Here is a 16551-nt window from a genome sequence, read left to right on the forward strand (position 1 = left end):
AGGAAATTTTGCAGCTTAGTTGTTGCTGAAAAACAGTAAATAAAGTTTGGGGCTAGTTTCCTTCTGTGAAAATACATGCAAAACATTACTTAATATTTAGCAGATTATTCAACATTTGCATACAGGCACAGGCTGTGGCATGGTTTGCTCCAGGTGCCCTGTGCCTCTTCTGTGGCCAGGCTTGGCAGCGAGCCCGATCTCTACGCAGCCTTCCCTTTGCCAGAGCTGCTGTGGGGCGGAAATTTCATTTTTCCGGTCAGCTTTATTTTCTACACAATTATTTTCTACTTTTGTCTCAGGGAGGTTTTTTTTTTTTTTTTAAGTTATAACGGAAGATATGTTTCAATCTCTTCATGCTTCCCTTTTTAGTCCTGTCCTGCTGTGATTTACTGGACACTGTTAAACACAAATCTCTGGCTGGAAAACCCAAGGCTGAATGCTCAAGCAGAGGACGATGGTGGCTGAGATTTTATCGGAAGAGAGCCTGTCTTGTTTCAGTGCAGCTCATAATTTAAGAGTGCTTGCCACCTTCTGGTTTGAGAGAGGATTACAATCGTTTAACTACTGGGCATATTGAGGAAATTGACTGTAAAAATGCTGGTCCCATTCCTAATCCCCCTGAAGTGGTCGAGAGATTTGCAAAATGTCATAATGCCTGTTGGAGAGTTTTGAAATGAAAGGATAGATTTTTTGTTTTATTTTAAGCAAAAGGATATAACGACATCTGGAAATAAACAAAAAGTGATCTTTTAAATGAAATACTTGATTTGATACTACTCTTGTCCTTGAAGACTGACCTTTAACAATTGTGTAAACTGTTCAGTCAAATACTGTGAACAAGAATAACGAAAAAATAATCTTAAAAGTGAAATAGGTACAAATCCTTCAAAAGGAAAATAATTTTGAAATTGGGAACTTTGTTTCTCACAAAGCTATTTGCAGATTTTGACCAGTCTAAGACCCTTCCATTCAATCTTGTCAGCTGCTATCTGACTGCCCAACTTCAGTGAAGCCACTTGAGAATATTATAAGTGCCATTTGTGCCAGAGGAGGTTGTACATTATCTGTAAAAAAGCCACCTTAAAATTATGGTTACTCAAATAATATGAATAGTGATGCTACTGAAAATCAAAGCTTACCTCAGACAGTTCTTTACAATTTAGCCAGATGAAAGAGTGTTTTCACAACACACATTTATTTTGTGAGGGCTAGTACATGCTTATTCTAATAAATATCACATTTATCCAAATTCAAGTAACTCATACTTCATTTCAGATGTCACAGTACAATCCTAAAAAGAAACATGTATACATTTAATTCTACAGTGATCGTAATAGAAGACACCACAGTATCTGAACACATTTCCAGCAGTGCATGAAGCAATGTGACTAACATATGCCATTTGTTTATTCAATTTGTTTCTTCCCAGCATGGGATGAATGGGCAGTGAAGCGGTTCTTTGTGTGTGTGCATTTTTATGATACGCACAAAGAATGATGTTTATATTGGAAAAGGCAGGTCAAAACCAATGTTCCTCATACAGAGAGAAAAAAGCAGTGGGGTTTCAATGCTCCCCAGTTCTTGGCAGTTAACACAATGATCTTGGCCACCACTCCAAAAAATGGTTGTGTGTTTTCTTGGATATAACTTGGCCTTGCCCACGTTCACACTGCAGTGCACAAGCGTGACAAGTCCTTTTTTACCTTTGCTAATTAGAGCAGACTTTGCTGTAACCACCACTGGCACTGCTTGTGTGATGACTGTGCACAGTGAGGTGAGCAGCAGTTATTTGCCCGCTGTGATCCCCTAAGAAGATGGGAGAAGAGAAGCTGAAAATTGGAGGAAAGCGGGCATGTGTGGAACAGTTGGGTGATATGTTGCAGAACTCCTTGCTGGGGACGCCACAACTCTGTGGCTGCTCAAATCCACAGATGATACAGGAAAGGACCGGAAAAATTAAAGAAAACGAAGCCATGACTTTTTGCCAGGTCCAGTGTTGCTTTTATGCAGAAGATGGGAGGCACAAAGCTCTGTTAGCTCTTTCTGTCCAACCAAGAAGGCAAAAATAGGGTCAGAGCCAGTGGGAACAAAGGGGGAAAAAAAAAAAAAAGAACAACTCTCTGAGGCATCAAGAAATAGTTTTGCACCTTTTGCACTTTGCAGCCCAAGTTCACTCACTCCCAGCCTTCCCTAGGGCAATTCCCAGAGGTACGATAGGATCTTGAGGGTGAGGAGCCGCAATCAGCTGAAGAACCAGTGACTGCTGAATAGGGCAACCAGTGATAACCATTCTCAGCTGTCCTGTTTCCTTACAGATCACTACCAGGCCCATTTGAAGCTGTGAGGTTTTGATAGCCAGGTGCAAACAAATTGTGACTGGGCAAGAGTTTGGCAGCAGCACATGCGATACTCCCTCTCTTGTTCAATGCATAAATCAGCTTGTTCTGCCTTTGCACCAGGTGAACCAATTGTCCTGCCTTCTGTTCAACCATATGAGAATTAATGAAGGGAAATTGTGGTAAATATGTTGACTTAAGAAGCTTGTTTGTCATCTCGTAAGCTCCATTCATTTGCCAAACAGAAAAAGGATACAATTTTGAGATGACTGTCAAAACCAATTCTGGCTGGCCACGCTGTGGACAGACCAGTTATGTCTGAGCCTTCATTGGCTGTAAGGTTTGTAAAATATCCAAAGGAGATCGGTTGTGGTGATGGCAAAAAAATGAAAACTCTCTGAAGATCTGCAAAGTCTTGAGTATCTTCCATCACACTGGAGTCTGTCCACTGAAGACTAAGAAATGAATTCATTCAGCTGAAGTAATATTTCTACAGAACAACAACAACAAAATCTTTGGAGGGACTGAATAACTGCTAATAAAGACAAGGTATCTGTACATTTCACAGCATTTTTTTTTCTTCTTTTTTTTCATCCTTAGGATCAATGTGCTGAATTCTCAGATTTATTCATGTGAATCACTTCTGCTTGGAAGATCACTTTATAACCATTTTGAGAATACTGTGCAATCAAAATTTCATTGCTGTGACTGCTCACTTAAGTAATACAATATGTATCTGTTCATTATTTGGTTGAATGTAATCCAGATTTCCTAGTGCATGCGTTTGAGGGCAATATATTTAAAATTCCCCCTTGGCAAATGTTTTTTAATTCTGTCTTAAATAAACTAGTTTCCATGGATGTTCCTGCCAACACATTTATTAGTTCTGATCTTTGGTTTTTATCCAAACTGACCACTTATTTGTCAGTCAAAATGGACAGATGCAGGAGGTCAGCATTTTTTGGGGTCAGAAGAATGGCGTAAAGAAGAAATTCTAGCTTTTATCTCTTTCCATACCATTGAGCGTGCTTTCCATTTTGAGCACAGCTGATTTCACAGCTTCAAAATGACATTTTCAGAAGACAAATCTTAAAACTGCTGTAGAATCTGTTGCATTTCTGAGCACATGTGAGGCTACATGGGAGGAGGTAACAGCATAGTGAAATACCATTCCCATTACAGGAAAGAATGTAGTTGAATTTATCTCTCCATGGCATTCACGGCTGAAATGAAAAAACACCCACAGGTATGTATGCTGTCGGATGGTGCCAAATACAACCTTAGCTTGAGATCCCTGCTATCTGAAGGCTCATGCTGCATGCTGTAGCTTGTCACAGAGGTAAATGGATGATTAAGTGCAAGTGAGTATAGCCACAAGCCAAAAGCTTCCAGATGAAATAATGCTCTCTCTCATAACAGAAGCAATTACAATGTAGCTGTCTGTATTGCATTTAACATTGCTACTAAGAGGCTGCTCTACTCTCCAGTGCACTAGTGATAGCAGCTGAAATTTTCTGGCTAAAGAGTAGTTTCTGCACCTGCTGAACACATCCTAAAGCCCTGGGAACTTTACAGAAAGCCAGAGAAAGTCCATACGGTACCACAGAATATCTGGTTTGGATGTGAATACATAGCTGGCATACAAAATATGTATGCATTTCTTCCTTGATATACCTCCATACATATGGAGAAAAAGAGAAAATACTTAGTCTTATTTTTACTGTATTTCTAACATAATTCATTATTCACTTGGGATTTTTGGAAGATTACGCTCCTAGTTCTTTTATTTTGGATTTTGAATGAATTTTTATGGGAAATATCTTATTTTCTTCTCCATAAAAAATATTTCCAGAGCTCATATTTTATTTTATTTAGCTTTCAGAAGAAAGTGAAAGATATTCAGTTTCTCCTCATTTGAATCCAAACTATTTTCTGGCTTTTTAAATTTTTCTTTCCCTCTTTTTTTTTTTTTTGGATGACAGCTGGAAAAAAAAAAGGACATTTTTCAGCCATCTCATCTGGTTGCGTCAAAGTACTCAAGTGCTTTGCATAAGTCAGTGATTTACAGGAATATCAAATTCTTCATGAGATGATATCTAGAAGCTAGTGCCATAAAAGCATTGCACTGCCTCAACCATGGAGTGTCATGCTCTGGGCTTCTCCATGCCCTGCTTCCCCTGACCTGAGAGGGTCTGGAACGCAAATGGGGGCTGAGGGATCTGATTGTGAAACATGAGTGAATCAATGCTGGGAACTCATACTCAAAAGATTTGTGTGAGATCCACATTTTATGGCCAGAAGAGTGTACTAGCCAAGTCTTCCCACTCAGAGGTATGCCAGAGGTCTTACCATTGCTTAGTAAGTCAGTATCAGGCTCATAATTTGATTTGGAGACCTCAAGGACTAGAGAGGTCACCATGTCTCTGGATGGTTCATTAAGTGATTAATTAATTCCAAAGCTTAAACAAACATTATCATTTATTTCTCACTTGACTATGTCTGGCTTGATATACTTTTCCAGATTAAGGAGACTTCTACTGCATACTATATTTTAGCTGTAGAAAATACTCCTCGGAGATCTTCCCCTGTAGGTAGGACTTCTTATTTGCTACTGAGGCTTGAAGTTATACTTCTGCAAAATGTTTTGCTATATGATCTGAATCTGCAGGTCAAGAGAGGTTTAGTTCAGGGCTCTATTGCACAGCAAAAATCTGCTTTCTGTGTAAAATATATTGCAAGATTAAAGTCACCATACTACAAATATTGACCTTACAAATTCTGAAGTCATTTCCTGTTTTCTGTTCTCTCTTGTGTTTATAGAAGCCAAGATTCATAGAAAAGGAGAGATGGATTTCAAGAAGTAATTTGTTCTTCTGTCCAAATCACCTTCAGATGTAACCTGCATAATTCCAAAGGCATCTGAGTAAACCGTTCTTAAAGAAACTTCCTATGATCAGATCACTTTGTTAAGCAGCTACACTAATTTGTTTCCTGCATATGACTCCTAAAACTTTTTTTCAGAATCCCTGTTTTCCATGATGTCTCAACATACCATTTTTCTGCTGAGTACCTTGAAGTCATTTAAATAGGCCAGATAACCAAATGATGCTAGAGCCCTCTATATCACTCTTCTGCCCTTATCTTTACTTAGCAGACTGCCAGTCTTCATCCATACTCAAAAATTACTTCATACTTCCCTGCTACTCCTTGATGAAATATATATAACAGTGTAGTCCCAAAGCAGAATCACTTCCAGAACATCTACCTGAGAGCTACACCTTTTGCTAATGATTTTGTATTGGTAGATATGTTCTAAGACTTGTCAGCCACTTCTTTGTCCATATATTGTATTTTTTATTAGTTTTGATATCTAATGAAACTTTGTGGTAATTCTATTTCAAACACATCCAAAAAAAAAAAAGTAACATAATAGATTAATGGAAAGTACAGCTGGGGAAAATACAAGGGATGAACAATTCTATCTCATACCCCAAGGCAGGACTGGCTGTATCAATATCTTGTTCTAAGAATATTACAATTTCAGAGATACCTTTATCATCCAGTCTTGCAATCTTGTCAAAGAACAAATTAAGTTTTGTGTGAGAAGACCTCTTTTCCACAGAGCAATGTTGATTAACATTAATTACGTCCCTTTTTCTTACTTCCTTACCCATTACATTTAAAAATGTCTTTCAATTTCAGCTGTTCATATTTGAACATCCCTTCAGATGTAGAAATGAAGAATCTTCATTTTGCTCCACAAGAAATTTCATCCACTCCCAGCTAGATACCATCGGGCTTTTCATCTTGATCCAAAACTACAGCTTGATTCAAAGATCATTAAAAACAGTAGGAGTAGTTGCAATTATTTAATAAGACAGGTCTTTTCTATTATTTAAAAAGGTTAAAATAGTTGTCAGCTTCTTAATCTAAGTAAAAGTTCCAAATGGGTAGATTTCATTTTATAGAAACAAAACATGACATGGGAAAGTGAGGAACAGTTGTCTGTTTCATATTCATACGCCAACGTGTTGTTGGAGAATTGGCCTCCCTCTTATAGTAACAGCCTACAAATCACCCCTGGTTGCTGGAAAGAGAGACATGAGCAGAAAGTAAATTTTGTGGGTAAGAAGATCAAAGTCTCAGACAGATCAAGAGCCCATGAGAGACAACTGTATGCCTATGATCTTGTTTTTGTTATGCAATTTTATTTTCCTACAGATACTCACATAGCATATGGACAGTGGATTGTTTCTGAACTTCTTATATTAGCTGTGAACCAACTTCGTGAAAATACATTTGTGTTAGAGGCTAAATATTTCCCCCTCCCCCTCACAAAAATATTCTTTTTTTTTTTTGTTAGTCCTCACTATTCATTACACACATTGTATCATAAACTGGAGGACATCTACTAATATACTTTTGTTTGTTTGCTTTTATAATTCAGCTTGTTGATCAGATCAGATTTTCATGGGCAGTCAAATTGTTCTCCAAGTCCCCAAAGTGACAAGCATCTGAATTATTATTACCCATTTTCAGTTTTCATATGCGGACTTGAAGATTAATGTGTTATATGCCATATAAAAACAGTGAGTAAATTAAGTTTCTTCCAAGGGAAAAGAATTAATTTTTAAGAAAGTAATTTCTAAGTAGTACTATTTGTATCATTTTTGCTTCTCCTTTTCTGTTTTACTTTTATATTTGAAAATATTTTCTAGCCATATTTTATTGATATGATTCGGTAATTGAAGTCAACATAGAGGGAGAAAAAAGTCACTTGCTACAAAGGCTGCAAGTTTATTACTGAAAACGTAGTTCCTAAAAACTGTAATCTATGAAGCAGTTGATGTAATCTTCCTGAGTTTTTTCAGCTGGCTGGAAGGTATATGGGTTTGTTAATTGCATGTAGTCTTTTCTGCACAGGATACCAGAATCCCCTTAGCTGTGAGTCTTGTGAAAGGGCATTTTCCACTTTGTTACTCACCTTGTGTCACAAGAAGAAGAGATTGAAGCTGGTGTTTCCCAAGGGAGGTGGGTCTCTATCTCCATCTGTATGTACACCCACAGGAATTAATGGTAAGTGACTCACAGTTGCACTTGTAATCATGCTTGCTCACTAGGTAGAAGAGAAAAAAATATCATCTGGTAGCCCTGAAAGTCCTGCTGAAACAGATAACGCTGTTCAAATGTTTCTTAGTCAATATAGCAATACATTCACAGGAGCTGCAGAGCTATTCCAGCAGTGACCATGAAAAACTGCCAGCTCAAGGCTTCTTGGGCTCCAGAGCTAAAACTTGCTATCCTGAAGATGATGATCCAGGTCCTGGTCAGGATGAGGATATCATGTAGAAGAAGAGGAACAGAGCTGGGTCTGTCCAAGAGGAATAAAGATTTGAGTTTAATGTTTCTACTGTCAGATGGAAAATAAACAGCAGTTGCTATCAACCCGCACACCGAAGTCCCCTCCTCGGCAACAGATAACCCTGGATGGTCCTCACACTGAAAGTTACAAAGTAGTAATGGGATCATGATTATGACACTATCCTCAGCCCCAAAGTCTTGTTGAATACGCTTGGGTGTAAGCACAAAAAGGAAGATATATTTGCAAAACAAAGATAGGAGTCATTGATAGTTCTTTCAGCAAGATAAAAATTATTTTTATTTTAGGTGTTTGTTTCAAGCGAGGCTAATTAAAATTGTTTAAAATTTATTTAGACAAATGTAAAATTAAAATTCCAAACTGTCATTGAACTGTTCATTATATTTCTTGTGTTTCTGTCTGAATTTTCTGTTTTTGAAGAACCACTGACATCTCAATAAAGACCAAATTTTCTGATTATTTTGTTTTCTGACTTGAATCTGAGTGTCTCATAATGCATACGACCACATACATTAGTTATTTAAAAAAAAAAAAGAGAAAAAAATTGCAATGCCTCATATTCAAAAAAAACCTAATTTAGTACTATGAATGTTATGATGAAAACAACTCTATATTGCATATCATTCAAACAAGAGAAAGAGTATGTGAATTACAGAATGTTAAGTAGAAGAAACTCATGTAACAGATGTATGTGGCATGATTTTTCAGGAGATGTATGATAGAATTATATGAAAATACCAGAGAAAAAAGACTTCCATCCTCTGCTCCCTAAAATAACAAAACTGACTTGAAATCAAAGACAGAAAAGCCTTGAATTATAAGGTTCCCCTTGGCTGTATCGATCTTCATTGAAAAGTCCTATGTCTTACATCTGTTCAGCGATAAGATCAGGATAGTCTCAGCATCTGCATCTTTAGTGACATGAGAAGCATTCTGATGGGAGCATTGTAACTAATACATAGCAAGAATGGACAAAGAAGGCTTTTCTTATCCCCGAGAAGGCCTGCTCAACTATCTGAACAACTGCATAACATATGACAAGATCAACTACCTTGTTAACTCATCAGTGAATATAATAATTGTAATAATTCAAATAATTCATAAAAACTAAGAGAAAGAGGATAGATAGGAAAACTTCAATGAATGAAGACTAGCACTGAAAAGAAGAGAAAGAAAAACAAGTCTTATAATAACTAAATGTTTTACCCATCCTGAATGAATTGCTTTGAAAGAATGGTCTCATTCAGAAACAGATATTAGAGACAATCCAAAATTCTGCTGTCAAACACTTATTTTTCTTGTACTCACTTTTGTATGTTTTATTCCTCCCCCCCACTCCCTTCCTAATTTTCATTACTTGTTTGCTATTGCTAATTTTGTGTTCCCTCATGAACAAACAACTTTCTTTCTGACCTTGTGGTTGACTTTAAAAAATGATTTGTTTAAAATTCCAACCTTCCCCAGTTATTAAGTTAAATATTAACATTTCAGAGAGATTACAGTGCTCCTTCCCAGAATGATTTTTCACTATTCCCACCTCATTCCAGCTCTCACTGACTCCAGGTAAAAGCTAGGTTGTGTGTGTTGCTTTCCTTTGGGCATTTCTGACCATCTGTCTCATTCACTTATGGCCCCCATCTTAGAAACATCTCCTTGGTCAACTGTAGTCATGTTTGTGCAATACAATTTGTGATAGCCCTAACAGTGACTTGCAAGACCACAATAGAATCAGACAGGCGGAAACAGCCACATGGCAAGCTGATTGCTATTGCTGCTTCTACAATCCCCACATCCACCCATGCATGACTGATGTGATCAATTTTTTTAAAAAAATTATTTTAATTTTTTTGAGTTTTGTCCTCTTCTCATTTGTGGGTAATAGAAAGTATAGTCCCCAAAGGGGGCTAACTTCTTATTACTGTCAACTGAATGTACTGTATACTTATAAGTCTCAAAATACCCATGTGAGAATACGTTCCATGTCTACTTAGGGATTAAACCCTGGCACTGTTGACAAACCCATGGAGGACTATTAAATGCAGAAATATACCTCTGGCACAGGAAGTCTCTCAACCACAATTTCCTGGAGGCTGTGAGAGTATTTTAGGAGGGTATCATCATACAGACATCTTGTTTTATATTTTCCAAGAAGCATCTGCTATTGGCCACTGCTGGAACCGAGAGACTGGTGTCTCTCGGTTGATAGGTGGATGTATCATGTAAATCACATCTGCTGTTCTTATATAATGAAACTGATGGGAGTTTTTACCAAACACCTCAGTGGGGAAAGAATTCTTCCGCTGTTTTCACAATGGCAAAATTTCATTACCTAAGTAAAAGATCTCCCAAATAAACACATCAAAGTATTGGTGTTTGTGCTTAGATTTATGCTTTTATGGCTGGACTGCTTCCAACACCTCGTTCATTCATACACAGCTAGCTTGGGTATCTTCATACTAAACTGAGGTCTTTTATGTAAACCAGTCCTGTTACATGGAGATTTCCCTCACTTATGGGAAACATAATCCCAGATTTGCCAGTCTTGTTGGATCTGTAGGAAGCATTGCTAGTGCAAAAGCATCCCCTGTAGTTTAAAGGTAGTGTTGGTGCATACTTTCTCTGTAATCATTGCTGTAGTCAAGTGTTCACCTGCTTCAAGAACTATGCTAAGAAAATAAGCAGAAAGTGCAGTTTTAGGAGGGGAAGTAAGTATTCCAGGGCTTTTTGCCTCTCCTAGGGCACACTCAGACACAGTCACAAAGAAAGAATTCTTCAAGAGATGTGGGACAACAAAGAAGATCCCTGGGGTGGGAGGACATCTGCTCAGTAATTTGTCTGTGGTATAAAATTTGCGTAATAATAAATGTTTTCAGAGCCCAGGTGTTGAAATGAATTATATTTATCCTACCCACCCAAATGACTGTACTTGGAAAGAGAACCCTCCTCTAATTTACATGGAGGTCACTGTTTCTGATCAAATTTTAAACCTACATAGTCCAATACCAGCTAAAATGATTGGGGATATATAGCATTGTTCCTGTTGCAATGCTCACAGCAATAATAATGATTAAAAAATAAGATATTTAAGAATGCTTAACCAGTCAAGTAATGTTATTGGAAGAAAACCCAGGTATCAAAGAGCAGGCAACATAGTCTTTTTCCCATAAAAGTGCTGTCCAGCCCATATTTTAGATTTTTTTCCTTTTACCCATTGTTCTGCCTTCTCATACACCACATAAATCTATCCAGTGAATTTTCTACCATCCATAAAACAAGCCCCAGATTTTGGAGGGTACGATTGTTTGAAGAGGTGCTTGACATGCATCTCTGTTTTCCATTCCTAAATGTAAATAAACTGTGGTTAGTCCTAGCATATGGTTTTCATTAAGATTCCTCATACGACCGCAAGAGCAAAATTAGGAAAACAAACTTATTATTACTGAAGCAGCTCACTGCCTCTACTTTCAGTGCATGAGGCACTCAAGTACATAAAAACAAAGGTCAAATGCTTTAGATTCAACATGATCTAGTTCTCCTATATTGTTTCCTTTCTTTCTTTCTTTTTTTTTTTTTTTTAAAGGATCTAATGCAGCTGAAAATAATGTTTATGGCATTCCAAAGCTGATGTGCATCTGTTACTTGAGTACAGTTCTTAAATTTATGTAAATTTACTGTTGACTTCAGATGGGAGATAGCTGGGCCCAAAGATATCGCAAAAGACATAATAAACTACCTATGCTCCCATCTAAGTGATTCCATGAACTAAAGTTCAGGAATAGAAGCAATGATATTTTTCTGAGGCAGATTCTTGGCTGATGTAAATGTTGGTAGGAAGGCCACAAAGATAGTCTTGAAATCTGATGATGCAAGTAGGCAGCAGTTCTCTTGGCAGCTTGGACATCACCTCTATACCAATACCATACTTGCAACTGTGTGGGTTCAGCAAGGAGAGACCCAAATGTTTACACAAAGACATGAGGTGCTGAAGTATTTGGTTACCTATTTCTAAAAAGTTTATCAGGACTATTTGCTCCAGTCAATTCTGTACAACATTTCTGCCCCCACATTCTCCCCAGCCTGTTGCTCTGTTCCTGTGACTTAGACATAGTCCAGATTTCTGCTTAAGTATCCCCGATGTGGTGACATTGCCATTTCCCTTCCTCCATCACCACTCCCTGCACATGACCTAGTTTCCACTGATTGAGCAAGATTCAGACTGAGCCCTTTGCTCTCTCCTTTCCCTGTTCACTATCAATTCCTGTTTCCTATTGATTCCCATTTACGATCCAGGCTTGACTGTATACTAATGTTAAATAGCTTTAATGGTATTCACCTACTGGGAACCCAAGTTTTGCTTGTTTACTCACCCACTTGCTTAATATAGTGTTGCTTTCAGATTGTAACTTCGCCCAAGACAGGATACTCTGTACAGCATACAGTAATGAGGGAGCAGTCATAAGGCCCACAGCAGCATCCTGGCCAGTCTGTATTTTGTCTTATGTATTTGGGTGACAGTAATTCCTGAGGGGGAAAAAAAAATGAAGTTACTAGAGTCTCATGGTCACAGCTTCACACGTCTCCCTTGTCTCACCCAATGTCTTAAGGGGAGACAGGCAGAAAAAAAGAAAAACACCAATCAGAGTCGTGGGTCCTGCACTTCAATAGCTCCTTCTGTCCCTTGTGATTTCCCACCTTGCTTGGGAAATGATGAGAATGGGGACAAGTGATGCCTGCTGGGCATCATAGTTCATTAAAAGAAAATTACGGTGAATATAAGTTTCTGAGATCTGTGACAAAATGGCATGCTGGAAATTTTCCTTCAGTCAAGGGACAAAGCTGTCCTGGGATTGTCCCCACCTTTCAAGAATACTTGCTGACATTAAATTATAGCTACAGTTTTTCCGTCTGTAAAATGTGGTTAATGGTGTTGCCTTCCTTTATTAAGCTCTGAGATCTCTGGGGATGAAATGCACTACGTGAGAGCTAGCAGCCTTCCTTGGCTCGTGTGTTGCCCATGTTTCTCTGCTTTCTATACAATTGTTTGCCCTTTGTGTTCTCCATTGAATGAATTCCTCTCTTACAATCATAACTCTGAACTAGGTCAGAGACTTTCAAACCTTTGGTCTAGCTTTATGTTACTTAATGGTGAAATGGAGCTGAGTGTGGACCTGGACAAACGGTTTATTTCATTTATTGAAAAACACAGATATTTCTGTATAGCTTTTGCTAGCAGAATTGCTGTGAGTTTTACACAGTTAATCTTGGAGCAATGCTGCAAAACGGTCACAAGAACTGGCATGACTTTTCAGGAACCTTTCATGTTTAATGGCACACTGTACACAGAGAAAATAACCAGGCCCCGCTCCAGTCCACTTTACATCTCACTGAGGTTACAAGGTTGGCTCATGTGACAACTTGCTTTGGGCTGAATCATCCGCAGAGCCTGAACTCACAGACTCTGTGACTGTAATTATAATCCACTATGACTGGAGCTAAAACCACCAGGTTCATTGCTTAGAGGCAGCAAGAGCCTTATTGAACTTCTCTGCACTCCAGCCAGCAGGAAGCAAGAAAAAAACAGTCCGGAGAGCATCATACCAGGTGAAACCCTGGGTAGAAAAAGTCTTCGATAAGGTTTCAATGAATACGTATCACCTGTCCTTTTCACCCTTCAGCCATCATCAAGAATCAGAGATTCTCCTTAATATGTGCTACTTAACACAGCACCAGATTTCTTGAAAATTAATTCAGGCAAGTCTGCAGCTCATGCAAGTCTCTGTGATATAACCCTTTAAAACAAGACAAAAAAATATTTTCTTTTCAGATAGAGTGAGACACAGAACAGGGACTAAAGGATCCTGTGATAAGGATGTTATGTCAGCTGAATATTAAAGCAGTCATATAAAACCTGGGTGATATGCTAACAGCTAAGCAAATGTGGGATAAGCTCTGCAAGAATGGGTGAAAAAACAGTTATTTACAAACATATTTCTCACAAAGGTCACAATATATTCCAGATGAAAATGTTAACCATTAAAAGTAGTCTCAATGGGTATGAATAAATCAATATCAGGGTGAAATTTTTATTCAAAATTTGGATTTTTTTTTTCAGCCAGAATTTCTCATCCAGGCTTTCTCTTTGTGTAGCAGAATCCCCTAGAGTTTGAGAGGGCTCAACTCCTCGTGGCCATGTTCTGTTCCCCTCTACAACTAGGTCCTGGCTGTTCAGACTTCACTATGTTGCACCTTCCAGTAATAAATTCAACTGATGTCTTTAAAAATGACAGACGGGAGCCTATTTTTCTCTCTAACTTGATTCAGTCTGAACATAATTCTGGCACGCAATGGGAAAGGGTTGCTTAGTGTTTACCTGAAAAGGATCTCTCAAGCCAGCACTCTTTTACAGGAACTTAGATATCCCTCTGCTCTGAAATCTCAGATGATTCAAGCACTTTTTATGAGCTGGGAGATGGGAGGATGAAGTCGCTCTCCAGTAAATATTCCCCTGAGTGGGGAGTGATTTTGAAAGCAAACTCACGGAAGCAGCCCAAGTCCCTTGTAGTCACAGTCTTTGCATAGTAATACAACCAAGAATTAGCGTTAAAACAACATTACACTAAACTTAATGACTTTGCCTTGCTCATCTCTACAGTGGTTAATGAAACATTATGAATGCAAAGCAAATAGTGTGTTCATGCTAGTTCAGGATCACATGGCATCTGAATATGCTGCGTGAATTATTCACATGGTTTTTCTTCACCAGTATCATCCATCTCCCATCATGGAATGAAGCTCCCTTTCTGACTTTAGCAGGCTTGTCTAAAGCTGTTCCTGTTGCACTGAGGAAAGTTTTGTTTCCAGTGTGTCAAATACATATGAGTGAGGTTACCTAGTAAATGAGAAGTGCTAAAATATTAATATTCTCAAGAAACAAGAGAGAGAGAGAGGAAGAGCTGACAAGCTTCCTCCCCAGAGGGGCGAAGGTCTTCTTTCTCTCTCTCTTTCTCTTTTAAGAACAAAATATCCCAAGAGTGGTACACTTTTTTTCTTTTTTTTTTTTTTTTTGTACCACTGTCCTACCCAGAGCTCCTTCTACCCTTTTAATTTACAATTGAGCATCTTGTCCTCCCACAAACTCCACATGGACCATGGTACTCTTTATGGAAATTCAGCACAGTGCAGGAGACAGCAGCATAGGAATACATCCTCTCTGTCCAAACGAGTCACTATAGGTAGAAGATCAGAGCCCAGCTAGCTGGTTAGACTGTGCAGAACGGTTCTCGAGTCAGAGCCTGCCTTTCTAGCACAAACTAAATTTCCTCAAAATCAAGATATGCCTACTTCTAGTATTAGCATTCATAACAAACCCAGCTTTGAATCAGTGTGAACTTGATGATGCTTGTGGATACTCTTGTGGATATTCAGCTCAGGATATTCTTGATTCTCCCTAAGCTTTTCCTTCAATCTCAGCTGTTTAAATTACTGAAATAATTATTGTTTGACCTCCATGACTCTTTTTCTACCTTTTTTTTTTTTTTTTTTTTCAGCCAGAAAATAACGGGTATTCAATTTTGAGTTAAAAACCAATATAATCCATTTTTTCAGCATTGACCTGCTGTTTGCCTGTCACCAGGAGGCAAATATTTGCAGCGATTTGGTCAGTACATAGAAAGCAGATTGATAGAGGGTCAATCAACATGCCAAATACTTTGCTATTTGCTTTCATGAAAGGCTAGTGAACATCCTTTTTTGTTTGCTTTTATTTTTTCTCTTTTCTCTCCTCTTTTTATTTTTCTCCTTTCTGCTTGCCTTGCCTACAGGAGAGACAATAAATTTGTCAGTGTTTCATTTTATTCTCCATTAATCCAATGAAGAAAGTGTCTCTAATTGCTTAAATTTAAAATTTATAGGGTATGCAGCATCACACGGAGGGTCTCAGTCTAACAGATCAGCATATATAGTGTGTCACAGCACTGATACCGATCAGAGAAAACCTACAGATAGGAAGCAAGCCAACATACGAATTGCCTGGGAAGTCCTAGAACATTTTAGGGAAGAAATAAGGACTGCATGTGCTAACAGGTGGAGTGGTGGGGGTCTTACCCTCCTCACCCACAACAACTCAGCTGTTCCAAATATCTCTGCATTGAGAGAGGCTGCAAAGCCTATACCTTTCCCTCTGGACTCTTGGAGCTCAAAGACACTGTAACAATGGCTGTAGGAATAGTAGGTAAAGCTTGAGTGACAAAAAAACAGTAAAGGTTTATGCTCTTGTCCTGTCAGGGGAAGTAACTCACCCTGAAGTAAGCTGTCCTGCAAACTCCAACAGTATTCTGCTCCCTTATAACTTCATACTTGGCCAACTTAAAATACTCCTAATTGTGTGCTACTTCCTATGCTTGCCTTATATTGGGTCAGTTATTGCAGATGATCCATGATAACACATCCTGGTGATATCCTTCCTTCTCTTGAGGTCCCTAGTTCAGTCACACATCCCACTGTACCTTAACCCAAAGACTGTGAAATCTCTGTGGGAAAACTCTCTCACACAAGTTGGGCGAATGGTACTCAGGGCTACAATATCCTTCTTAGACAGGACCGCAATTCAGAGAGCGTGACAGCGATTCCTGGTGAGTCACTGATGTGGATTTTAATTAAAACTCACAGACTTGTCTTCTCTGAAACAGTTGGGATATTTTTTGTTGTCACCTGTATCTGGAAAACAGTTCCCCAGAGAAGTGTGTCAGATTCCCAAAAGCACACTGGGTCAACTGAACTGTCCCTGATCATCAAGGACATACTGTGCATCCAGGAATGCTTCTAACCTTCTGGATC

At 38.5% G+C, this 16551-nt stretch overlaps 1 long non-coding RNA gene across 3 annotated transcripts in view; it reads right to left on the reverse strand.

Moving 5' to 3' along the window:
* Positions 1-341: 341 nt before the first annotated feature.
* The window catches only part of LOC121073381, a 54560-nt gene continuing 38350 nt past the window's right edge, over positions 342-16551 (reverse strand). For all 3 annotated transcript variants that reach the window (XR_005821666.1, XR_005821665.1, XR_005821667.1), the window contains 3 exons: positions 12084-12237; positions 7321-7452; positions 342-3559 (listed from right to left, as the gene is read on the reverse strand). This is a non-coding gene — a long non-coding RNA (uncharacterized LOC121073381). The remainder of the gene's footprint in view (positions 3560-7320; positions 7453-12083; positions 12238-16551) is intronic.

Source organism: Cygnus olor, chromosome 7, assembly GCF_009769625.2.
Source record: "Cygnus olor isolate bCygOlo1 chromosome 7, bCygOlo1.pri.v2, whole genome shotgun sequence".
Taxonomy (NCBI): Eukaryota; Metazoa; Chordata; class Aves; order Anseriformes; family Anatidae; genus Cygnus; species Cygnus olor.